The sequence below is a fragment of the Varroa destructor genome, unplaced genomic scaffold, assembly GCF_002443255.2.
Source record: "Varroa destructor unplaced genomic scaffold, Vdes_3.0 BEIS01000006.1, whole genome shotgun sequence".
Lineage (NCBI taxonomy): Eukaryota > Metazoa > Arthropoda > Arachnida > Mesostigmata > Varroidae > Varroa > Varroa destructor.
Genome location: NW_019211459.1, coordinates 12,294,411 through 12,322,340, shown reverse-complemented (window position 1 = coordinate 12,322,340; position 27,930 = coordinate 12,294,411). Strand labels below are relative to the sequence as shown.

The following is a 27,930-nucleotide window of genomic DNA, read 5'->3' as shown; positions in this document are numbered from 1 at the left end:
AAAGAGTAGCTGGATGACTGTTTTTCTGCGAGTTGAAAGATCCGTTCTTCGTTCCCACCCGGTCTGTATGAGAGCGATTTCTGTGCTCTTCGTACACATACAGGAAAGCAACAGTACACGCCGGCAATGCCATAAAACTGCATTGAGCTACTGCCCGGAGCGAAGTCGCTCGTTGCTTTTGTTTAATGGCTAAGCTTAAAAATCGAACGGGCGCTATGGCTGTCCACATAGTTCATATATACCAAGCATACATAATACACATATAAACATAAATGTGTGTATAGTATGCTTATATTATTTATATATATAATATACATGTGGACAACGATCAATCACGTTTTACAGTAGTGACACTGATATCAGTCTTAAATTTAGGTAAATTAAAATTAACCCTACAATAACAACAAAAAAATCTGCTTGCAACAGAAAAAAAGCCGCTGCGCTAAGTTGTTTATCATTACGAATTTACGAAGTAAATAAAATTTTAAGTTTGATTATACAACAGCCTATGTCACGCAGTTATCTTTACCCAATATTTGTTCAAAAGTCGTCCTGAACGTCGGTTAGCAATAATAAAGATTATCAAACTTGTCAGCAGCAGTAGCAACAAATGCTCACTTCGATAGAAGTCAATTTTTCAACCACTGAATTTATTCAATAGTATCTCATCTATCCGTATATATACATCTGACGTTTAAGTGTGCACTGCTACGAGTTCTGCCGTATACTTATTATAGCACGATACAATACCGCTGACAGCGACACGACTCGAAGCGGCGAAACCCTTGTGACTGCCTGAGGCTCAACTAGCTGGTCAGCTATTAAATCAGTTTGTGTTTCCTCTTACGAAAGCCTCGTGCCCACCGCCAGCAGCAGCAGCAGCAGCAGCAGCAGCAGCAGCAGCAGCAGCAGCAGCAGCAGCAGCAGCAGCAGCAGCAGCAGCAGCAGCAGTAGCAGTAGCAGTAGCAGCATTTAGATAGACGTGATGTCTACTATGCGATAATACCTATTCAATCATTGGCTCCCTCGACGATCGACTCGTTACAAGTTTTAAGCTCCCGCGATGCTACAGTGGCGTTTAGCAGTGTTCAGGAAGCGGCCATTATAGTCCATAATGTCCAATAAGATATGATAATTCGAATGAAGATTCGCTGCATCGGAAGTCTTCACTTTCACGATTCAGCTATGAGAGGGAATCAAGCCAATGGAACCGGGTCTAACAGAATTCAGCTTCTGGAAACTCCAACGAAACAGGATAAATAAAGGCAAGTACAATGCCCTCATGTTGTCTTCCTCAATAACGATTCGTCGGTGCAGCTACAAGTAAAAAACAAGCACAAGGGCAAAGAAAAAGAACTAGTTCGTATGTACTAGTAACGGCAATAGCCGGCCATCCGAGAATCACATCGAACCAAGCGACAAAGTAGCCGTCCGTTAATTGTCAATGGTAGTTTTAGTACTTGCTTGTTGCTGACGTGTCCGCTTCTTGTAATCGCGTTCACCTCCACGAACCAACTAAAAGCCATCGCCACATCATCTTTCCCTCATCCCCCGAGCTTTCCCCCTTTTTCTTTCTACCCCCCCCCTCCCCCCTAAAAAAAACCCCACAGGTTCAATTTCGAAAGCTGCTAGCCCCATTGCTGTTGAGCAGAATTTCGCTGTTCGATTCTCGAAGGCCACGAACAAGCATCTAGGCGCTACGGAACTGCTCAGCGATGTTCGCCGCCTTCTTTATATTCATCTCGAACGCTACTTTTTTCTCCCGTATAGTCACTGTTAGGCTCAAGCTCTTCAGAGTCCTTGAAACCCACCTAATTCAATACAACGATCATTTCTTTTTCAGTTCAACTATCCCCACTTTGGGTCTCATGCGTACATATATATATATATATATACACATCTAGGCATGTAAGCGCACACAGTATTATCACACTCGCTAGGACCTTCTGCTGGGGCAGAAACACCCCTTATCCTCTCCTGCCATCAACGAGTCTAGCAAACGCTCGAACATGCTTCATGAACGACGAAACGAAGAAGCACCGCGTTGAGACCGCGTTTGACCTATTGGCTACACGCGAGTTCTTAGGCACGGCGACCGATCGAGGGCTTGCTATTTCTAGAGAGACGCGAACACCAATATTATTGGCATCAGCGAACATCAAGATTGGACCGAGTGAAATGCATTAAAGCACCAGAGACGCATCGAACGATGGGACGTAGCATCGCGCTCTGATACCAATAGAGGGAGCAGACAGCCCTAAAGTCTGACGGAACTGCTCGACTACGGCCACTACCGCCATTACTAGGACGACTATCATCGGCTAACTGTTAAAATTCGACATTTGGAACTCTTCCTCTAATACTTATCGCACCACTGGTTCCCTGTGTAAAGACGCGGCTCTCTAGATTAACCTGAATTTTTTTTTTCTGCCAACATTTAATAATAAATTGCGAATAAAGTGCAGAAATTGTAATTGTGGCAGTTTTTGTAAGTAATTTTTTTTAAAGAAAAATTCCACACTACTATATGTAAGGCGCCATTCTCTTGGTATTAATCAGGAGCTTTCGACGAGCTAAATCGATTTGTAATTTATGTTTTTATACCAGCTTTGGGACCGGTGAGTGGTCTGGCATCGAACTCCTTCCAAAACGCCGAAGCCCGAAGACCATGATGTAAGCAGCGCACATATGAAGAAAGAAGATCAAAAACTGCGATACGGAAATCCTTGATTTTAAAAGGCCACATAATACCGAAAGCAAAAAAGCATAAAAGTCAAAATGGAAACGAAACGCCTTTGGGTGTGTAGCTCGAGACACTTTCTTTACGTATTAGCGAATAATTAACAGCAACTTATATTTAATCGCGTTCGTAGACTCTTCGCAAGCAACCTAAGCTTTGCCATGAACAAGTCAAGGGGAAAGATTCCCTAGCAAATACGCAGACATTTTCCTCTTTGGCTGTAAAAAAAAAAGAGGGAATCTAGTAAAAATAACCGCCGCCACTGCGCTCTGCTCCTGTAGCAACAGAGATGATCGAACGTACAGAAGACAAGACGTAAAATTCTAAAAAGTTCTAGTCATTGAAGAATCTTCCTACACGATTGAAGTAGATCAACAAATGTGCGGCTATCGAGTTTCCATGGCAACCTACTGCGATTGAAGATCGTACAAAGGTGTTGATAATGCACGACACACCTAAAGCAGCTAGTCACATAGAGAGGATTATTGTAGTACGACCAGACTGGCCATGGGCATTCACCGATTTCGAACGCAATGGAAAAGACGATTCAAAACAGCCGAATTCAAAGTATTCGTATAGGCGATTCAGAAAAGCTCGAACAATCTGCAATAGAGGCTGAATTAATGCACATACTCAATAATCAACACTGTATATCTACAGAAAGGTTACACAGGCCACCGATGCGCGCCTACGGAAAACATCGACTGATACGAACCGCGACTCTGATCAAGCCGTTTACCGACGACCGATTCGAGCCTGGAGCAAAAATCGATCTTGTATAGGCTAAGCCTAGCAAAAAGTTTTTGATTATCGACGCACACCACGGCTCGACCCAGAAGTCAGCAGCCCACAACAACAATCACGGGTGGTGAGTCACAGTCACTGGGCTGTCTGCCAGAGCTGCTGCGCAGCCGACATGAGCGAAGGACTAGGCTAGAAGCAGCGAGTCCGCCCGCCCGTCCAACACGAACTGCTGGCGGCCAATACGAACGATGTATGCATGACGCTTAGCCCAGGCTTAACTACAGCATCATTGCTGGTAATAACAAAAAGCGTCAACAATCTTTGCTCTATAGGGTAGAGCAACGACATGCGCAAGTCGGCATCAACACAGTAATAGACTAGGCTTGTCTGGTAGTAATAACCCTGCCTATCCTCTCTGCTTGGCTGGCTGGCTGTCTATTACAGAAGCAGGAAGCCGATGACTGACGGGCCAGTCAACATCGAGAGGGAAAGAGGATGTGTCTGCTTAACGGTGACGCGAGCGAGCTAAACGAAGTAAACTGGCATCAACAGCGTAGCTTCTTGTATTACAGTAGTAGCTCGATTGGTGTTTCGATGCTGATGCGCTGTAAGCGAGCGCCGGAATGACCCACCAACATCGTTGGCTCCAGCTAGCGAGCAGTGAGTGAATCGTCAAGACGACGATTCAAGGGGAGGCCTGCCTTCCTGCCTATGGCCGCTGAAAGCGATTCAGCACACCAGGGAAACTCGGTAAACCACGGGGTCTAACGTGGCCGTCGTTAGATAGGCTGCGCAAACGGTTGGGTTTGTGTCACTTCTTTTGGAGGCGATCCGCTTGCCTGGGCGTGCTTCATCGACACTAGACGATACAAGCAGAGGCAAATCAATAAGAGCGAAACCGACAGGGCCGTTATTGTTTTTTTCAGCAGCGAGGCGTATATACGACCTGCAGTAACGGCCGAGAGGGCCGTGTTGGCAGTCGAATGATGATCGAACTGCACGACATCGTGAAAAACTCGAATTGGTTTCGTTTCTGTTCCGTCACTGATTAATAATAAGCTAGAGATTCATGCTAGCTTCGAGCATGTAGCGTATTTGAAAAAGCAAGGCTATACCCACGTATTATATTTACTGATCATGCTTATCTTGCTCTGCTATTGCGGAGTAGTCAGCGAAGAAGGCGCAAGGGGTAACAACACGATTATGTTTGCGTAAAGTTCACAGGTCGATGAAGTACGTCGTTATTTGAACCCGCAAATCTTATGAGATCCGATGCGTGTCTTTCCATAGCACTACAACTATTGGCTTCTTCCAGTTCGAGTTCACAACAGAACTATTTCTCACTACATATCGCCTGCCTGCCTGCCTGCCTGCCTGCCCGCCGGGTTACAAATCGATACTACTGCATGATATTTGAAAGTAAATAGATCATTGCCCTCGGGATTGTGGTCACCGTTACCGTACAGCGGGCTGTTGTCGATGAGGCGGGCGAACCGATATCGGAAGTAATACACTCAATACTATAGTAGAACAGAATGCATCCAAACAAACAAGCCTATGTGCACTGGCAGGTAGCAGCCCGCGCCGATAACGTGACAACCGAAAAAAAAAAAAAAAAAAAAAAACCAGTTCTCACGATACATTGTAAGAACGTCTCGACGGCTATGGGCGATACACACAACTATCACTCTACAATCACCAGCAAGACTTGTACCAGCCACGTAGCGATGACCTCAAAAGCACAACAACTGTATTATCGTAATTTAGCTTTTTTATTGTACGAGCATCATACGGAACGCGGACGCCGCTGCCCACGCCATGTCTACTCTGCTTTATGATAATATTAATCAGTAGCATTATAGACTATCAGAAGACGACAGCGTTCTTGGATAAGTTAAAGTGAAGACGCTCACAGCTAAACCAGCCGCTGTTAAATTGATCGGCTGGTTGTTGACTGCGGCCGAATCGAATATGGCGATTAACCAATAGGTCAAATGTGTGCGGCTTCCTAGTGGCTTACGGCATCCGATCCAGCCTGCGATGAAGCAATGGCCTGCGAGCTTCAGAGCCCTAGGTCGATTTGTGTGTGAATAAGCAAGATTCGTTCTAGCCCACGCGCCCTTCTGAGCGAGAACGTTTTCGGTCGCCACACAAACGCATTACAAGCTTCGTTACGAAGGAGGTTAGTGGTTTCACAAACGCGTTTGCCATTCGCATCACTTAACTTGAACAGAGTACAATTATTTATGTGTCATAAACCATAGAATAGATGGGGCAAACGTCTGAGTAAACTAGGTTAGCCATAGGAGCAGTTATGTTCATGTACGCGTTATTGGATGAGGGGTCGGGTATGTCCATGCTTAGTTTTTATACAGGTACGTTTCCACTGTGAACAGTTGATTAAGGGAGATAGTGGGGAGATTTACCATACGGCTAACAATGTACGCTGGCGGCTGCTACTTCAATGCTACTAGAATTAGGTAATCTGCATTTTTAACGTTTAGAGGAACGTCGTTTTTGCCAAGCAGCCCCCCTTCCCGTGTTTATTATAGGCCGGGTCACACACTTTTCGTGTTACGCCTCATTGGCAGTATAAACGCGTTAATTAATCGCAGCAGCGGGTGTTAGAAGACCGATATCAGAAAAGAGATGGGTTTTCTGTCCACTAATTTGTATCATAAAAAATATACTACCACCTACACAAACATCTACATAATCATCATGAAAAAGGCGGGTCTAGGGGTTACGTATTCCTCACGACTGTGAGCAATGCAGTGTCCACCTATTACAGGGCGTTGAACGCTTACTTTATGGTTGGCATAAACTGTTGTAATTCACACACACACACATATATGTATATATACATACAGAAAATGTTGAACAATGACACTGCATGTTATATTCTATAATATTCTTATTCCTTCTATACTACCATGTCATAGGTTGGTCCGATCATTGTAATAATAATATCGAATGCCATCGTCAAACAACATAATGTAGTTTTAAGAGCATTTCCTGTGGGCAAGTGCTATCAACCTACCCCCACTTGCTAAGAAGTGGCGGAGTCATCACGTTCTCATCACAGGCATCGTCTGTGCGCAACGACATGCCCTATTCTGCTCCAGCGGAAAGTCTGCGCTTCTTTTAGTTTCTAATGTTTACATGTTTCAATGGTGCCGGGATTATCATATCATCAGAGTGATGACCATCCCTCTGTAATCGCTCCCAGTTGCTCCACCTACACTCACTAGTCGCTATGCAGTGTCAAGTGACCTCTACGAGCTTGTTTTAATCTGCCCTTTCATACTGATGTTGTTGATTCCGGTTTGTTCACTTCACGTCGATAGGAGACGAGTGCTCGTCTCAACTCACTCTTGCAGCAGTGCTTTGATAAATCGGCCTCGAAGTATTGAAATGGAACACAGAAACGACGACACCGCGTCAGGAACGATAGTCACCGTTGTGTTCATATGGACGTCGTAGGGATCATCGTGCTATTACGTGGAACTGGCGCTTCTCTCGTGGAGCTACTTAGTGCAGATGTCTATACGTGTCGCCTCGTCGTGTTACTGCTATCATTAAACACTTGGTAGCTGAAATCGAAGTCATCTTCGGTACTTATGCGGAGGCTCGTATTGCTATTTTTCAGTCGGACTGTCTCCGTTAACATCGTCCTTCGTTCACTGCCGAAAGGACACTGACAATCCAAGGAGAAGTCCACAACAGATCAGTGCATAACTACTGATAACTAAGAGGAAAGCCAGATCGGTCATATTGGACAGCGCCTACTACGTTGGCCATTTTATATGCATTTAACGTAAACATGAGATGCGAAGGTAAAACATAAGGCTGTCAACACATGTTTACTTTCTGTCAGTTTGTCATTTGCATTAGCGTCCGAAATTTATCACTATCTGATCAACTGACCCTATGCTTGTGCTTCAAGATAATACAAGCAGGCTCAGTAGGCAAAGCAGTACCAATAGAGGCTCATCTTAAGTTACTTTCTGCCCACCGGAATCGCTACGTTGGCGTCGGACGGTTGATATAGGAAAACTGCAACACAGTAGACATTAAGAACGGCGTTAGCCATTTTTACGTGATTTGACATGTAGCAGTTCCACGCAGTTCTATGCAAATAGTGAAGAGGTGTGATTGTTCTCTGCTGCTGAGACCGTTACTTCTGTTGCTCATAGAGGTTGTTCTATGATTACGGCGGCACGCTACGTGCTAGGACGTTGTTGGACGCGGCAAAACGTGCCTTTTCTCGAATAGGCTCAGTCGCGACGAAACATCAGAGAATACGGCCAAGTTATCTACGGAACGTCAAGCAATCGAGAATTTCTTTGCTTTCTTATGATCTTCCTAGCATGATTGGTCGATTGACTGCCTAACAGAGTCTAGTCAAGAAAAAATAGCAACGGCTTCCGCTCTTGTTGACCTAATAGCGTAGCTACAGCAGTTAGCGATGGCAAAGAAAGCAAAACAGTGTGCATTAGAGTCGTTGCAGCCGCTATAGAGATGGTGGTTTTGGTGACAACGGAAACGCTACCGCAAATCATTATTATATCTAACGCTGTCAGCCCACGAGGTGACGCGTCACGATACAATTAGGTTGGCCCAAGTGTCAACCTCACCGCACCGTCGAATTAAGCAACGAGTGCGTCAACCGAAACGTTACTTGTCGATCTGTTGCTAACGCGGGACGGCTAGAAACGAACGGTAATAAATACGAAAAATAGATGCCGGAGCGAGAAGTAACTCTTGATGTATCGAATAGGTAAAATCGTTACGAAGAGAGCGTGAACGATGTATAATTACAATTATATTGTAGAATACTGGCGACTGCCGTGACATACGCAAGGCAACTGTATCCTATAGTTTGCTAGTAATCGCTGGTTAATTCTTAGCAATAACAGTAGCGTGTTGCAAGATCTAGATTTACTTTCTTTGAAAGTCAACACTGTGATGTGCCTAAAGAACAATTTTATAGACAATATAGACAAAATTTCTACGGTACCTAGCTTTGTTTGTAAGCTTGGCTGCCGTATGTCATTTATGAACTTATTAGATCATGCGTGTGTCATTAGATCTGTTTTTATCATTGTTGTTATTATTATTAGACAAATCTGTTCTTGAAGCCATGGTTTTCTGCAGCGGACATCGACTAAACGATCACCGTCATTCCAGCGGTGTGATCTACTATTACACAGAGATAGCGATGGTTCTCGCTAGTTGTGGAAGCGCCATTAATCGAAACTGCAGCACGAATTATTAGCGGTGGCGATCGAGGTACATCTGTGTGACCGCCGTAGCTGCAGTTATAGTACCGACATCAACAAAAGCCCGGGCTCGTACATGGCCAACTTTCCGCCTCTGATCATGATGGCCACAAGCAGCGTCCAAAAACAAGCATATACAGACTGTTTCTCTCTGTATACATGCTTATGTGACTGTTATTGCCTGGTCAACGTCACATAAATGTAGCTCAGCTTTGATCGTCCTCCAGCTGAAGCTATCTATATCTTGGGAGACAGGAAATTCGGTAGTGGCCTGCCTTTGCCGCTTACCATTTTTTTGCCGCCAGTTTGTTTGCCCTGTTACTCGGTGCCGTTAGCCAAGTTTAGCTGACATGCGGCTAAGATGCGCTGGACTAAACGAACCAGAACAAACAGGTGGGCGGGCGGCTTAGGCGGGTGGCAGTCTTCACTCAGAACTTGCTGTTACCTACTACACGCCACTGGAACAGGTCCTGTTGCCTGCCGTGGACCTAAGAATATAAGCTGGGGCTATTTGATTCGTTAGGCTGTAGTGTCTACTACGACAGTGGACCGCTAGTGTTCAGTTAGAAAGATTAGGTCAGCGGTACGCTGGCCCTACTGACATGTGCACTGGTGATGTCCCTACAAGTTTGTTTCGTGTTACCGCCGTATCAAGCGTGTGGGTATTGGTTTCTCCATCGCTCCATCGCAATTGCTTGAGCCTGCCGCTGTGGTCGCTACTGTTGTTGCTGGTGGCGCCACTGACGAACGCCTGGAGCTGAAATTTTTCGTAAGCCCGCGTTTTTGAGCGCGGCATGGTGCGACAGCGATGGTGCGAAAGGCATCGCCGGCGCTTGTTAACTAGGGTAATTGGAAGAAGTATGTAATGTTATACCCTGGATGTAACTTACGATGCATGTTCGACCACATACACAGCAGCACATACATGACACGTACAGGGAAATTCATTTTCACCAGTTTTAATACCGGCGAATCATGCTAACATCATCAAACAACAGCCACGATACCAATGATCATATGCAGACAAGCATATAACTTATAATGACAAAGAGTATAAATACAGGCGAATGACGGAACGGAGCAATAATAACAATAAGAACATCGAATGAAATATGAACATCACAGACTGCGTTTCATGTCTCTCTCCGTTTCGAACCTGATGCACGAATAGCGGTCTGGCCTAAAATATGGTTCTGAGCTATCGTACTCTACTCATAAGCTGAAGGCATCCAGCTAGCAAACAACCTAGTACAACATAATAGTAATGAAAAACTTTTGTGCTCTTGGTCATCTCGCCGCGACCTGTCCATTAAGAGTACTTTGTCCTGTCGCATTAGAGAAACAGGATATAACAGGACACTTATGATCATAGGCGTGGCTGTATCCACTCTGAATTGATGCGACGGCAGAGCGGCGCACATTATACGCTTATGGCCTTAATGTTGGCGAGAGCTACATACATAATGCGCCTCGACCACATATTCATCTTTTGGATCTCTGTTTCCTATATGTGTCAGTTTCTAGCTTTCTATCTCTGCGGCAGCACAAAATTAGGATAAAATTATCTACCATCAATGGCGAGAATAGGACAGTCTGAGTTCCGTGTACATCACCTTCGCAGCTAAGCCACACACTGATGTGCCATAATATACTACGAAGCGCTAGAGCTAGCTACTCCCCATAAAAAAGAAACGAATGTACGAACTAATGAAATGAGCTTGAACCAATCGGGTGAAGCTCTCGACAATGAAACGATAACGGAGTCCTTCCTGGTCAACTTCGTAAGGTTGCGATTCTCACGTAGGTTCTCTTGTGCCAGCGCGACCTTACGATCAGCATCAGCGTCGTCAGGAGACAAGGCGATCTGCGTGATGGCTACATACCGCTGCCAAGCTGCGAGGCAGGCACCTGCCCGCACTTTGACGTGCGCAAACGGCCAAAGCCATATTTTTGATGGCTTCCATGCTTAACTCAGCCTATATTACTACTACTGCAACCGCCGCTGCTTCTACCACAGCGACATGTAACGCTGGTCCCCATAGTCGTAGTCATTTTAGTCGGTTCTGCGCCGGCCGATCATGGTCACCGGCTCGTGGACGTCAACAGCATTATTTGATAGGTTAGACAGCTGCAACACAAATTGCAGAGCGCCTCACGACATCATGGTAGCGTCTGCCTTTGATGGCGACATCTCTGCATGGCATAAACAGGCGCATTCGTGGTCACTGATGGAAGTTGTGAATTCCGGAATGGTTGATTCAAATAAAAAGGAGATACATTAGAAGTATTCAAACATTATAGTTCATTTCTTGCCTAACCTTCTTTAGATGTTAACGAATTAAGCGTATGCATGCGTCAAGTGAAGATCGCTGAGATCAAATATACACGCGTACCTTCCAAAGCTAATTCATGACGTCTACCCTCCTCGCGGAGCTAGCGCATTCAGTATATAGTATATGGCAACAGCAATAGGTTGCGATGTGATAATCTATCGGTATATTAAAGGTTTTTCTATTTACTATCAAATATGCAGGCGAACGATGCCCAACTGGGGTTTAAGTGAAGTAAGGTTGGTTTGCTTTGTCGTTCGGCTATTGCTATTTCCTCGAGCAATTGAACGACCTAAGCGTAGCGAGAATATCATTCTGTCAAAACATCCGCTAGCTAGATAAAATTGGTTACGCCGTATGTACTACGTGCAGGGATCCTCATAAATAGGATAGACCACCGACTGAATATCCGGCCCTTACGACGTACTCCTGCAATTTAATGCAGGAAACTAGACCATCGTTCAGCTGTACTGATGTATATCATGCATAATTCTCTATTCGATTTCTAAACTCTATTACTGATATTAGATTTAATAGTATTTCGACATCGATCTCTTTCGTGGCATTGCATCCATAAAAGTTCTATCGACCTAGGGAACGGTTGCGATCTAGCCGCCTAATTTAGTTTCTTATAAAACATTTTTATATAAACATGCTTACAACTATATATGTATTGCACGTTCGATTTTCCGTTTCTTCCCTGTCGGTAGCATTATAATAGCTTTTAACTGAGCTCAAAAGTAATCGACGGCCTGTAATGGGATAAAATTTTCGCCATTTTTATTTCAATCATTCCACGATCGCAAATTATACCATTTCATTATGATCACAAAATTGCGATAAATAATTCTCCTCAGAACTGTCGCTAGATCTAGCCTCTAGTTAAAGTAGACAAATTTTGTTTCGCTGCCCAGAGTTTGATCCGTTGTTCTTTGATACACCACAAACACGGTGTTCGTTTTCCTACAAGACGCCGGCTCAAAACTGTATTCGCATTAACGTAACAGCGACGATGGCACTCCCTATTCATGCGTCGATGCCCGGCCTTCGACAGACCTTTGTAGCAGGCTTCTCGGGCCGACCTTAAACACGCTGGAAACAAACAGTAGCAGAGGCTTCATCAGCACGGTCATCTAAGTATGTTTCAGTTTGCCTTTGTCCATTCGATCCGCACTCGAGGTAGTTCGTCGCCCTTTTTCTATCCCATGCGTCATCTCAACGTAATACGAAAAATTGAGGACTAAGCATTCAGCTCTTCGAGCTTGAAGGACAGTTCTTAGTTCCTTCGTTTCACCTTTCCTAGCAAATCCTAACGCAGTTCTCTAACCACTACGCAATGCACGATGCGGGTTGCTCTCGCTGTTTGCTCCTACTATAGCTCCGCTCTCGTGCAGTGGTTTCGTTCCAACGAATGAATGACAAAGCAGGAAAGGCTGTGCTTCGCCGTCTGTTCCCTTCTCTATGAGTATTCGTTCGGCCATTGCACTACGACTTCGCGTCTCGGTTGATCGTCTCAGAGTTCGGTTTTAGTCCGTCCCATTTGGCCACAGCTGCAGAGCCGTAGTACAGAACCGAGTGCAGCAGAGACACCCTAACTCCGCCGTCCCATCGACGGTTGCCATCGTTGTCATTTTCCCATTTGCAGCGAGCACGAAGCCCTTATGGCCTGTGCCGCTGCCACCGCCGAAACTTGCACGGACCATCGCCATTCACATAATAACAAGATGCGATGCAGCAGAGCGGTGAGGCAGGCCGGGAAGCCGGGAGCTCGACAGCCATCGACAGCGGTGGTGGCAGGCGGGCAGGCAAGCATTACTCTTTTGCGACGCCCCTGGGCCTGCAAACCAGCTCCTTTATCCCACACCCCGCACCGCCTGACGCTCCTTCCTATCTCTTTGCCCTAACTCAACTTCTGTCGCCACTCCAGCCGGACTGCCAGCCGAACGGCTGCTGCAGGCTGTCCTTCCTTGTTCACTCGGTTGCTTGTTCGTTCTTTCGTTTCTAGCGCTCTAGGGGGGCGAATTCTCCTATCCTTCCCCGACAGGACTCTCCGCCATCGTCGGTCGCTAGCTTGCTTGCTCCCCGCCCCCCTGCCACTATCCAACTTTGTGCCCAGCCGGCAGGCCCCGCCCATACCCCGAACCGCCAGCAGTGCGCAAGGCCCAACGTCCTGCGTCCAGCGGCCTGTAGCAGCCAGTAGCGGCAGCTAGCAGGGAAGCGACCGACCGACCGACCGACCGACCGACCAGGCAAACGAGCGACTCACAAAGTGAGAAAGGGCCGGCCGGCCGAGAAGACATGCCCAGGGCTGGAGCTGAAGCAGAAAGAGAAACTGCCGCTGCCGCTAAACAGGAGGATGCCTGCATGAGGCTGCTACTCGCGGGACGACGAGTAGTGATGGTATGGTGGTAAGGGGCACTTGGGAGCGGGGCTTCTGGGATCGACTGAGGAGAAGATGGGCCATAAAGGGCGTGGGGTCCGGTCGGTGCGGGTGGTTCGTAGGGGAGACGGAGGGAAAGATATGGGAAAACGGTCGAAGGGAAGCAGACGAATGCAGGCTTAACCCTCTGTCTCCCTTTCTTCTCTGTGTGTCGTCTGTGGAATAAGAGTTGAGTTTAGCACAGCAAGCAGGAAGGCACCTAGGCGCTGCAAGAAAGCTGCTTTACTAGCTGAGTTGTTGAGAAGAAGAGAACAGTACAGCAGGGTAGATAGAATAGAGCCTTCTTGCTCGTTGCGTGTCCTGCAGTGCTTGCTCCTATGCCGTGCCCACCATGCTGCCTGCTGGTTGCCCCAAATGTCGTCTCTTTTCAGCTATCCAGCCAACCTCTAGGGGGAGACGGAGGGTCGGGAGCGCTGCAGGGGCGCAGCAGGACACTGCGGCAGAAGTAGTGGTAGTAGAAGGGAATCGCTCTTCTCTCTCAGGAAGGCTCTTTCTCTCTTGCGTCCCGGCCTGGCACCGCCATTGGCACAAACTGACATTACTGTCGCTGTCGGCTATCTCCTCTCTTGCATCGACTCCACAGCGGTCCAAGCTACACTCAGTTCTTTCTCAGTATAGCGCTGGCTGTTCGCTATAGCGTTCATCTCAGTATACTGTCCGAACCCTTCGCTGCGGCATTGGGATGAACAAAGTAAGGCACGGCAGAAAAGGAACGGCGTCGGCACGGGGATATAACTGGGTATAAGATGGCAAGTAGCGAATGGCGGGGCGTTCACCGGCCGTTGGAGCAGGATGTACAGTCTTTCGTATATACAGCCACAGTTTCCTTCGTCAAACAGAGCCGAAAAGACTAGACTGGTGTGAAACTGGGCGGGTATGGAGGCATACAAGACGGCGGCCGGCTCTCCGCTACTGCCGCAGTACAACCATTGTTGTAGTGTCGTGCAGGCAATGGACGCAAAACCTGACCTGCCAAGACCAAAACGAAGGGCGACAAAAGAGACACAAAATGGAGGCCAAATGGAGGCCTTTGCCGTCTTGGATCTTTGTCGGCCTCACTAAAAGGCATGAGGCTGCTGCTTGTCGGCGACCAGCCATACTGAAACACCTATCTGCAACCACGCAGGTGGATTTGGACATAAAATTTCCCTTCGGACTTTCCCACTCAGCCCGTCAGACCGATGGTAACCCAACGTAACGGGGAGTTGATGGGGTGATGCGAGAGCATTGATGCGACGAGGGAGCAGGGCGCACTGCGCGATGCAAGGAGACTGACGCAGCCTCTGCTGATGGTACAGTTTTCTTCGGACGTCAACAAACAGCACGGACGTCCCTGCTGCTACGATTGCATCATAACAGAAGGGCAGTGGGAACAGAGAACGACTCTGCCTGGTTGCGGCGGCGGCAGTAGCAGCAGGGAATATGAAAAAAGGGGTGTACTGTAGATAAGATAGGGGGGTGGCGGCGCTGAAAACTAGCTCTGCAAAACGAGGTGGGGTGATTTAGCCTGCTGGCCGGTAGAATGTCGGCTGATGATGGAAGCACGAAACAACAAGAAGAGCGCAAGCGGAACACTGAGAGAACGCTGGCCTGCTGCTGCAGACTATAGTGGTAGTTATACTGCTAGGGGGTAGCAGAAACTGTGGTGATGTACTGTGTAACAACATTTTTATGAAACGGCGACGGTGCTATGCAAGTTTCGCTTGATGGTATGTTGGTTCCTGCCTGCAGGTCTCCCGTTTCAGGCTCGCTCAGTGGATGTCCAACGCACCCATGGCCACGTAGACACACCAAACGATACACAGCTTACACAATGTCGCAATGACCCGGCACGTTACCGCCCTTATACAGACTCGCGTAATGTCCCAGTATGGCATTGCTGCTGCAGCGGCACTGTTGGTGGCGTCGTTTCGATAGGTTTTCAAACCTCGCGGTCGGTGAACAACCGAAACGGGACGAAGGCACACTGCCTGATAGAGCACTAGCGGTGTTCTGCTGCTGGTGTCGCCATCGACGATGCTGCCATTCATTATGTTTCTGTTACCCCTTTGATATGGTTGTGGCGTCGCTGATAGCGATCCTGGCAGCGAGAGCGTCGCTAACGTGCAGTAGTTCCACACGACTGAAAAGCGGGCAGACATCAACAGCAGTAGCAGAAGAAGGCTCAGTATCGATCAACCGTTGAGGCTACCATGCAGCCCGTATAGGATTCGTTTGACTGGAAGCATCGGGCCAGCGTGAAAAGCAAAAAGGCCATACCCACCACCGATTACCGCTGCGCTCGCGACTAGCTGTAACCCGAACAGCGCAGCAGCGAAACAAAGCAACGCAAAGCAACCCCCCGCCGAGGAAAACGAGATCACGCATTCTTAGTCACTTTCAGGACAACCTCTTTTTTGCTGTTGTACCCCCATTCACCCGACAAGGTGTAGCTGGTGCTGCTGGTACTGTTGCCGCTACCACTGAGCTCCTGTCGTTCTGCATTTACATCCACCGCTGATGTTACCACTCACGCAACTAGCCTTCGAGCAGGCATCGCCAACGCCATGACGCAGCCAGGTCGATGATTGGCTGGCTGTATGGACCAGCTCGTGCGGCAGCGCACTACCCGCTCTATCGCTAAGTCCATACCTGTTGGCCTGCTAGGGAATGGCGTCGCGAGGCCTGCAACCTGATCCATTCCCACCACGTTTCGTGCGTTCCTGCAGCGTCAACGTTCGCAATCGTTCTTACAGCTACTTTCCCACGCTCTCGTTTTCTTGTTGTCATTGGGCCAGTCGAGTTGCTAACAGTTACGGTAGCTACTGGTAACAATGATGATGACGATGACGATGCTAAGACGTCTTTGCTCGTAGCCGCCGTCGTAACATGGGACAACGGTGAGCTCGTCGACAACGTCGCGCGGTGACTGGATAAGCTATCAAGCCGCAGCGGTTTGACTAGCTCGGCTTGACCCAGGCCAGCGTGCGCGTTTACTGCCGTTTGTTACTCAGTATGAGACGTTATGAAGCCAGCAGTGACGGGTGTGGCTTTACGCGCCCGAGCGCGATAAGAATACTTTTGCACCACAAGCGAATATTGCTAGCATTTACGGCTCCGAATGCTAGACACAGCATAAAATTATCGAGACCAACAGCACATCCCATCAGCTAAAGGACATAGAAAGAACAAGACCCTACCAGTTAGCCCATTGCAACTGGAACAGTAACATAGATGGAATGTGTGAAATTTGCCTCTGCGAGACACAGGCACAGGCTGTGCCTTCCTTTGCGTTCTGCTGCAACGAGCAACTACTTCTCGATACTAGCTTCGTTGCATGCTTTGATACCATGAAGATAATGCGAAATGCGCGAACTATTTGTCCCAATAGGATGATTTGTCCAGCCTTAAAACTAAAGTTGACCTACTTTGCTAAGTTATTGGCTAGCATAATGCATAGAGATGAAAAATAATATTTACTTCACTATCGGTAACTGTGTTCACGTACAATCGCGCGATGTCGATTTACTACCAATGATATGCATGTCTGAAACGGCATAGCTCCACCGTGGCCACTACTATTCATTGTCATTACGGCTTACGATGTTGAATATTCAACATGTCTAGCGCAGGTAAGGCAATGGCTTGATTGTCACGGTCTGATCAATGCCGGAAGCTTCGTTTCAGCCACATGGACAAGACGATCACACCGATAAACCTTAGCACCAGCCTTTCGGCTTCTTTGACTAGAACTTGTTTGTCTTGCAGGATCTACATCAACGTTTGCGCCCTACAACGGCCAGCGTACTTGTTACGCAAGCTGCTTATAGATTAGTATAATAAACCTTCTTGTCGTGCGCAAACCTTATATCTATAATAACGTATTTTATACGGTAGTACTAAGCCGGGGAGAGCCAAACACTTAGTTAATTTCTACTCCCAGTTGATGATATGGTTAGTTATTATGGCACGATAGTATAGATTGAAAGTGTGTACGTATTTTTCACTATACGTACCTATATAATGTTTATAAGTAATATACTAAGATGCTAGAAGAAAATAATAGCAACCAAGTATGCCAAACGTTTAACAAGTTCTTAAACATATATGATCCGGAAGATAAAGATTTATTTAGAGGTCAGTTGTTCGAATTGCGATAACAGCAACAGGGACTTGTCTTAATATAGACACCAGCCATGGCTCGTGTGTAGATCATCTCTTCACTCTACGGTCCGACAAAATCTTCTTCGCAGCTAAAAGTCGACTCTGATCGAAAATCCGTTCTGGTTGGATTTCGTTCAAGTTTAGCACAGACAGGTGATTGACCTCTACATGTGGCAGCAGCAGGATCAACGGAATAACTCGTCATCGCCCTGGTACTAACTGGAGTTAATGGAGTCGTTGCTTTTGCTGCCGTTGTCGCTACCGTGTGCCTGTTTGCCTGCCTGCCTGCCTGCCTGTCAGCGAAACTACGGCGACGCAGTATGGCGTAAGATTTCCATTTCGGGATGTAATCAGTTTGATTTTGCTTACTCTTTTCCCAGTCTGCATAAAATGTTTACACCACCCTCAAACATGCTGTAATCAAATGGTTCACGTGACGTAAACAGCCGACTCGACGGTAATTCGGTGTTTATGCCAATTTGAATATTCGAGCTTCTGATGGTAGCGGAAACCAATGAGCGCCGAGTGACGTATGTGTCACTGCATTATTAATACTATTACCGGTAGAGACAGAGAAAAATCGTCGGTTACTCGCTCAATTCCAAGATCTATTGCCGCTATTAAAGTGCGCTACAGCAACGAGGTGCTCTGAATAACTTGCTTATGGCAGGTGTCTCTGTCCTGTCAGTCATTGTAGGTGAGGCCTGACGGCGTCACCACACAGTCCGTCCGCTATGAACCCCGCCTTCGCTATAAATCACTTGTTTCACGAACGAACAAAACTAAAGGGATTTGTGACGGTAAACACCGCTACACAACAGCATTCGCAGCTGCTGCAACGGTATTAAATGTATTAGACACTTTCGTAATGTGTGAATGATGAAGTAAGCTCGAGTGCATCGACAGTCAAAATTGCATCTAGCCTTCTGCAAGATACAGTGTAAAACAACCCAGAGAGAAACGATCAGAAACGCAGTGTGTCTCCGCCTCACACGGCAATCTTTTCAGTGGAAGAAAATGAAAAGTCAAAAGGAGAAATGAAAGATTCTGCTTCCCCACCAGCGCAATCAAGAAAACTCCCCCAGACGTTGTCGAAGTCAGCGTCACCGCCGACATCGCTGTCGCCGTAAACACCGAACGCGGCTCCTCAGGCAACAAGTTGAGACTTGAAAATACAAAGAAAAAAATCAACGCCGTTGCTCGCACGCAACGCGAAGCTAAGCTGCGAAAACCACGAAGCGGTCAAGTTGTTCGTTGGCCGAAAGAGCGAAATGCACGCTCGTTCCTCTTGAGCTTTCCGTGGAAAGGCGATTCCCCTTGGAAAAGCTTTTGGAAAAACATGCGCCACGCTGTGAAATGTACGCCTTGCGGTCGCTGGCCGAACGCAGCCACCTTACGGCCTGTGTACGACCACAACGATGCTCAGGCAGACTTTTGAGCTTTTCAAGATTCAAATCAATCGTGTTTTTGGCCAACAGCCCTCCAAAGAACGGGCAAAAACCCTTGACATATACGCAATAGGAAGCTGCACAATAATCCGTTTGCGTACGCTGAACCGCATTCAGAATACACATGTTACAATTACCGCACACAAACGAAAACATTCTTCTTTAGAGATTTGGCGGAGCTCAGCACACATTATAGACCACCTGTTCAGATGTTTATAAAAGTATTTATTGATCGTTTTTAGAAAACGTGATTATTATCATATTATTATTATAGCGGGTCTAACAGTTGCGTCTAGATTGGTCGATCACCAGACAGTTGGATGGCTCTGTCCTGTACTCTGGTTGCGATCATCGATCCACGGCATCGCATGCTGCTTCGTTAAGGAACCTTGGTAAGGAGTATTCTAATAGACCACTTGATCCGGCGGGATACACGTGTTCCGCGAGGATTGAACCAATAATACTAAGTGCATACGCATTCCCGTCACTTACTTTTCCTTTTCCATCACTTTTTCCTCTTTCTAGTTGGTTACAAGGTCGATAATTAGAAATACTCTTACATTTTCCTCTTCTTTCGCGTACAATTCAGTATCAATGATGGTAAAATAAACTCGCTATCAAGACTTCCTTGTTTATTATTAATTATCTAATATAATTATCTTCTATGCTGTGTTTAGTTTTATCTCTCTATCAGTGTTCTTAGTTATTTACGTAGAATAACATTTGGCCAATGGCTAGGCTTGCTACGCATTGATTGATTCAGTGTCATTGATTCGTTCGTTCTATTTATTATTAGCGGCATTGTTTATCACTTCCTAGTCTCCGAAATCCTATGTACAGAGGGTAAGGATAAAGGTTAGGATTCTATCCGCAAAGAAGCACAGATATGCCTTCTCTGACACACTACGTGCTGATGCTTCTAGCTCTTTCCTGTTGCTAGCCCATGGAATACAGCGCACATTTTCTATCACCCCTAGTTCCCCGAGGGACGACAGACGCACGGTTGAGATTACACGCTATTTCTAACCCCTGCAAGACACTAAACGCTAATTCAAACGAAGAAAGGTGTGTTGTTCTGCTGCCACGGCATCGTGCGATTGCTTCGCTCCACATCGCACGACGTTACGTCCAGCAGCAATTCTGGCCGATGCTGTTAGGACCGCTGTTTCTAGTTTTGTCTGCCTGCCTGCCTGCCTGCCAGCCTGTAACAAAACTATATTGAGAAACATCGTTGCCTTTTCTCTGTCTGTGCATAACGTAACCACCGCAAAATGCGCGCGTGTTTAGACAATTGCGATGACTGCTGCTTCTGATATTGGCTGCCGCGGCTGGTCAAACAACTACCGGCGCTGTCAAGCTAGGCTATTGCCAAGAATAAACCAAAGCTCGCGGTGGCAATCAATACTCGACAATCTTGTGACTGTTGTCTATGTTTGCACACTCGACTGCTACCAGATGATAGAACAGCTCTTTGGCCGATTAGCAAACACCCGAGCAACCACATGCTACAGACTGCAGAGAACGAAACCACAGCAAAAGCGTTCAGAGCGCCCGCGAAGGCGCTCACCAGACCGATCCAGCAAAGATGGTTTGTTCCTGCCTACCTGGCAGAGTGACGTCAAAAGCGTCGAAGTTGACAATCAAAAGAAACTTACTTGAAATGTTCAATTTCAATAGTAATTTAATCAGGCAATAATGTGGAAAGCGGCCTTGTTTAATGCCTTTTGTCCTATTACCTGACTGGGTTCGTTTATTTTTGGACGACGTGTGTGTAATGCGTTAATGACTGGAGAATAATTTTTTTAGGTCACTGACTCAAATGGCAGTCGAATAAAGCGATTGAATGGAATCAGCTTTACGTACATCAGTATTACAACCGTCTTGCGGGCTGCCAACCAATACACACAATATTGGAGCTCAGCATCGACCAGGAAACAGCTGTCACAACAAATTCAAGGACGGCCAACGATTCCTTTGTGCGTGTGTGTGTTCCTATATGTGTTGCTAACTATTTGGCAGATTTTCGTGTTTGTAAGTGGTAATTCGTACTTTACATTAGAGGTCTGGTTAATCAGATTCAACATAAATAATCGTAGTTTGCTTCTCAGTGATTGTCCAGCCACCACGGGTAGACGGTCATTTTGTTGTTGCTATTAGGGTTAAGAGGAGTTGCACGTAAACGACTCAAGGTAACACATACATGACCCCTATGTCCACATCCGGCGATGCCAAGAAATGAAACGTCACAAATGAACTCTGTACCTATGAAAAACTAAACAAATGAGCAATTCCAGCTTTTACATCTGGGGAAACAATACGTTTTGCCCCTATTCACTCATTTTGTTCGATGCGTCGTCGCATCGCGTAGCCCCTACCGTCTAAGGGTGATAGCAATTAATCAGTAGGGGCCGACGACTGCCGACGTTAAAACTGCATTGAAGTTGTATTAACACGGTGTTGCATATGGAGCAAGTGTTCGATATATCGACAAAAAAAAAAAAAAAAACTTGTGAACAACAACTGTCTTCACAAAATGACGTAGTGTATTTCTAACAGACCCGTCAATCAGTCGAAGTAGATCAGATTTGTGTACGACGTATTTCTACGTTCGATGAACGATTTCTCACGCGCGATTTTCAGCTGTGGCTAGGGTCTCAATGCATTGGAATATGCATATACTTGGCCATGTGGTCACATTGGATGACGGCAACTTTCGCCTAGATCATAAAAACAAATAGAAACAGAATTCAGTAGTCACCTGACAAACACTCCGGCGTAATGTTATTCGTCATTAATTTTGTCAACTTAAGCCTAAAGTTCTGATAACCTGCTTGTCCTTGTGTTGTGCCTACACGAGTGGCTCGTAACGTAGGCTGGATCTATAGTGAGAGCAGACTCTCAAAACCAGTGATGAGATCATCAACGTTTGCCTCATTAGCAATTATTACTAACTCGTGTCACAATTCATAGAAGACATACGTGCTACTCTGTGGAAGAACGTCGAAGATCCTTCTTGATCCTATTATCGCACTGATTATACTTGACAGAAGATATTAACGCAACAACACCCGCATAAGGAGCTCACTACGAACATTGGGCGAGATTATCGAGCAACGACGACACTAATAATATAACCAATAAAAACAAACCCAGGAGTAACAATAAAAAAAAAACAAAGATGTCCAACTTATGCATATTAACAGCAACAATCAGACTCCTTGTTGTCTAGGTCACACGCTCGCCTTCGCTAATGAGGCGATTTCCTGTTTTACGTCAAGTGTTCGCCGCGAATACAGCCGTTGTCGTGTGTCGATTCTTGTGTCGTCTGCTAGCATTACCACAGCGCTGCAATCACATTAGGAACACCAGGAATAGCCTTTATAAGGCAGCCACCACGTGGAATAGAAGGGATAAACGAGCGAACGTCGGGAGGTATCAGGCCAACAGTCTACAGATAACAGGAAGGACAGACGAACCTTTTTTTCTGCCATTTCTGACGCTGGCGCCGGTGTTGCATCTCTTTCTGATCTGTTATCGACCGTTTCTGTCGACAAACCGTTTGCCTCATACAGGGTCTGCTGCTGTTGCAGGTTCACTCGCTCAGCACTGGGGTCGTCGTCCTTACAAAACATTTCAAGTTAATTAGACCTTAGAACGTCGTTAATGTGCAGGCTACCACAACCCAACCTATCGAAGGTACACGCTTTCCTGGCCGGTAGCCCACGCCGATATTACACCTGAAACACGCTCGGTGGTATCGAAGTCAGCATCGACGTAACTCCGCTATCTATCGCTATTTGGAAAGACCTCGACGATGGCGCTATAGAGCGATATGGCAGCTGCGGTCGTTGCTGACCTTGCTGAAAATATTGTGAGCGTTTTCAGCTAGTACTAGTATACCGATTGTACGATACGAATAAGCGTTTATCTGCTGTAGCATAAAAATTTCTCCGCGCTTAAGGCGCACAACGGACAATTAGTTAGATCACTTTTCGTATGGTCGTGTACGTGGCACCCGTTGAAAAACATGCCCGTTCGGCTCGCTCGTTCCTACTCGTATGCTAGGTATGACCGAATGACAGGTTGCATCACGGGACGCCAATAGAGCCTATGTTCGAGTACTCTCAGTTAGTTGACTTGGTTGCTCGGTTGATCGGAAACTAATCTAACCTCTCCATACAGTAATGGCAGATGTAGGCAACAACAGATGGAACAGTTAAATCTAGCTCAGCAAGTGTGATCTTGCTTCCATCCCGGCTTATTAGGTAGGCCTCAGTATCAGCCCAGTCCAGCACCACCAGAACAGCACGCCGCCATTCGAAACCAGCCCCACTACAAACGGCCAAGCGCGACTCGGCTTGTGACTGCTGCCATCTCATAGAGCTCGCTAGCCGTATGGATCACGGTCGTCATCAGTCAAAATCGACAACAGAGGCATATTGTTAGCAGGGAGCTAACAGTAAAAAGGGCACTATTCCGACCGTCGCAGCTGCTGTACCAGTGTTACATCTGCTACAGCTGTTGCGCCAGTAGAAACGCTGCCTTGGTGCTCTGAACCACTGCTTGGAGCCGCTGGCAACAAAACATGTAACAAGAACAACATCGAAATCAGTGATGATAACACTAGACGTACAATAGCAACAGAAACCGCTACCACGTGTAGTTCTACAGTAGGTTCCTGTCAAAGGCCATGCTGCCGCATGTACATACACTATTAATTTTTCCTATAAGTGTACACAATTACTGTGAAATAGCCCAGCGTTACCAATATCAAAAATTATTGCGATGACTTTAAAACATATGCCGATTTGTGGGAGAACGAAGTTGTACCAGTCAATAGCGCAGTCATTGAATCAGATCATTGACGACCAACGCCGCAAATGTCGCTTTGAACAAAAAATTGCTCTCTTTAGGCGTAAAAGTTTGTTTATTACGCTACTGTGATACTGTCAAGAGCTTTCCTAATGTTCGGCGAAGTTTAATTTCGAATTAATTCGACGAAAACCTTGGTTCGAGCTGATTTCGGTGTAATTAAGTTTTGTAATTACAAGATTAAATTCTACAAGACTCGCACTCTGGTCTATTTCGTTCTACAATAGATACAAAGCTAACACCTCTTACTTTTAAATTAAGGCTCATACTTAACCTGTTTATTTATTACACCGTAAACTCAGTTCAGGCAAGTGAAGCCTTCGGGCTTGGTGGAATCAAGGTCAAATCTCGATTAATTGTAGTATTGTCTCGTCAGGTATGGTAAACTATTTATTGCAAATATACGAAAAACAACTAAAAAGTCTGTTTATCAAACTGGATCTGCTCTACAGAATGCAAACGGGTTCTCGACTAGCTAGCATAACATCGAGATATTGTTTAATTCAACGATCTCTAACGAACAATACACGCTACAATGTGCAGGCTCTAACTTCTGTATAGGTGGCTCTATGACAAAAATTAGCTAATGATAGTTCTATATTTACAGAATACAAACATTCAGCAACACTGACACGCTCTAATGAACATCACGTTTATTGAATGACCTTCTCCCTAGCGTACAACTAATTAGTGAGTCGAAGCTTAGGAACTACATAAAAAAGCAGCTTCTCCGATTTTTACTTCATCATGGAAAATCGACTAGATGTTCTGTCCATAATCACTCCCTCACCTAGTTACACCCACCAACGACCGCACCCCTGCTGAGCTTCTTTGAACTCTCTTCGTTAGTTTCCAATGTTTTTCACAGGGCCCGGCCGATCCCAAGGACAATGCACTACTTCCAGAAACGTGGTACTGATGCATGCGCTCCAACATCAAACGAATGGGTCGATGACAGTACTAACCAATCGCCGGATCGGCTCTCTTAGCACTGCCTGTTCATCTTAATGAAAAGCTAGCAGCTACATACCACTGGACCGCAATTTTTGTGTCAGTGGCTGCGCTGCAGATGCTGTAACAGCTACTCCCTCTCTCCCCCTCCCCCCCACGCTGTGCGTGCGTGCGTGCGTGCGTACGTAGAGCGTATCTATCTGGCTACGTGTCTTTTGACTGTGCGTTGTAGTATAGCGACGACGATGATAGAAATTCTTCTAATGTTCGTATCTGCGCCGTTTTCAGAGAGTTTTGCCAGGTAATTAGGCATATTTTTGCAGAGACCTTCAGACCTTACGTGTAAGATATAATAATAATCGGCGGCACAACCTATAATTTTTTGCTGTTCCCGGCCTTCCAGGGTCCCTACTATACTCTAGTATGATTGCCGGCAGACAATTGACACGGGGAACTTCAAAGAATTCATCAGTAAACAGAGTTCACACATAGAAACTCAAGCCGATGCGTTAAAAGAAGCAACTCAGAGCCAACGTGCTCCTCATAAGCAAAACTAAAGGCATTGTAGCTAAATAAATCACTAGGTGATTTGCCTAAATATAAATTCGGTATAGAATGGATCAACCACTTGCGGTATCAATGCGAAAACCGATCTGTCCTATAGACAGTTACAGTAGCCAAATCGCTGGGTCATGCTGGGCTGGTTAAGACGAAGGAAATACCGCAACGAAGAACCGCTTACTCCTCCTTTACAGCATAAATCAATTATTCACGATGAAGACATTTACGGTCAAACGTATAGACTTATAGTAAGAATAATGTAATCACCATCTCCACCAGAATCGTATAGACGCGCGAGTCCGCCTCTGTTTGAGCTGATGCTACATAAAGCTACTGCTTCCGCTTAGGACCTGACCTACTTATTAAGTTACCAATTTTTTGCAATCATAACAACGTTATAGTGACGAAATGAATTGCACGTCATGAATGGCCGTCGAAGACATCCACAACAGTTTCCACTTTTACATTTTCAAACACTACCGCACACCAATGAAAATTTCGGAGAGAGCATGTAGAAGCTGTTAAAATAAGCAGTCTTTCAGTACATAGTTATCGCATCATGGCATTTCTATTTGGGTCTTGCTTTTGGTATTCACCATTGACGGGTTGAGTAACAGAGACCATTCGATTATGTCCTATCGGCCTATAAAACTGACCAGATGGTAATGGCATCAGAAAAACATATTGAATCAAGCGGCTTCTCTAGGGTCGGTAACAGAGATTCGACCCTTGGAGGAAGAAGAGGTGCTATCATATATCAGGTTTTTACAGAACCAGCAAGTACATCGAAGAAGACATGACTGCCACAACTTAATATCCTTGAGATAGAGGAAATCATCCGCAACAAAGACTGTCGTCGTCCGCCGTGGCTTTAGATACTTTTCCCTCGTCCCCGTTATCTGTACTGAACACCGGGGCGCGTAAGAACTCCGGTAGCCATATTATGAAATCAATATTAGTCGTGTGCAACATGACGCAATCTTGTCCTGATCTCTTTTCTTTTTTTTATATATAGAACAGCAGGTATCCGCCAGCGACTTTAAATACTATAGCTATCGACTCGATCTCACGATATTCTTAGTTTTCAGGAATCATCAGCAAAGCCACCTTTTTCTACAATAACCTGTAACTGCATATGAATACATTCCGACTAACTTTTTTTGACTGGATTTGTGATGGCTACGTGCAGCGTTAAGATGGCGAATCGCTCACGCAGGCAAGCCATACAAAAAAGCACCTAGAAAAAAGAAACAGCCCACTCAGTATTAAGAGATCTTTATATAAGCTGTATGAAAACTCTAACCTTTTGTGTCGCTGCTGTGCAGGCTGTTGGCGGTTATTTTTAGTAGACGTACATTATCGTATTTCTGGAACTTTCTACGGTACATTTTTCATGCAAAAATCAATCTCTGAAATTAGCATCGAGCAACGACCATCGATGAATGGCAGTCAGCTGGCAGCGAAACGCAATTCCAGCCATCTCAAGCCGAGCGTCGACGTTATACTCAACCGCCATGATTCCACCTCGATGAGTCCTGCTTGCCGATATCAAATGAACGAGAGCCCTCTTGCGAATAATCATCAGCCAAGCTAACAAGCTATTAGCCAACGAACAGAAGGTTTCTACTGCTTTTGGGGCCACTTTAGGCTTTTGATGTTGCTGGAGACAATAACATCCTTTTCTCGGAATGAAGGCTTGCTGCCTTGGCCTGCAACCAGCTACAACAATAACAGCGACGAAGACAACAACAGCAGTAGCAATCGCAGCAACTTTTGTTGCTCCTGTTGTTGAAAGTAGATTCTACTGCACCTTTCATTCATAGGCAACTTTTAGCATGCAAGAGCTGCTTGGCTGGCGGTTTCACTCTGCGGTCGTCCGGTAGGCAGCAGTATCAAGAAACACTATTTTTCTCTTTTAGTAGCCTCTACATAAAACCGATGGCCATTCGCCACTGAAGGGCAGCCGAGAAAAAAGATGGAAGAGGGTCGATGGCTGAAATTGTTCACAGGTCGTGCGTAGCGCTTCGACGTTTCTCTAGTTGTTCATTAGCTTACTGCCATGGCGCCATCTAACCGGTCCACAACAGGTTGATGCATACTCCCTTCTGATAAAGGCCTAGGCAGCCTTCCCTCTGTCGCTGTTACAGTTTCGGCAACAGTCCCCTGCACTGTAATCGAATGTATTCCGAGTACGCTTTCTCTTTTTTCTGCGTTTCTTGTGCTGTTGCTTCAGTATAGGTGCATAAATGTCGATGTGAAGCAAAGAGGAGAGAAACATGCAGAGACAAAGCATCAAAGTGCGCGTCGTTTTTAATCGCGTGTGTCAGCCCTGGTCGAAAGTTGTCCGCGGCTCTGCGTTTTCCCGCCAGATGGCCGAGGCCATCATGCAGTCAGCAAGACGTGGTAGCAGCGAAGGTGC

General features: G+C 46.1%; 1 protein-coding gene and 1 long non-coding RNA gene across 3 annotated transcripts in view; both read right to left on the bottom strand.

The window, feature by feature from the left end:
- LOC111253461 (uncharacterized) overlaps positions 1–27,930 on the bottom strand; it is a 132,311-nt gene that overhangs the window by 89,249 nt on the left and 15,132 nt on the right. The gene's annotated exons all lie outside the window — the stretch shown is intronic.
- On the bottom strand, positions 1,595–26,805 carry LOC147754865 (uncharacterized). Of its 2 annotated transcripts, none has more exons than XR_015329942.1 (2): positions 22,604–26,805; positions 1,595–22,472 (listed from the first exon to the last, which is right to left on the bottom strand). It is a non-coding gene; the product is annotated as an uncharacterized LOC147754865 (long non-coding RNA). The 2 variants fall into 2 exon arrangements; XR_015329943.1 differs by having other exon boundaries at positions 1,595–21,844.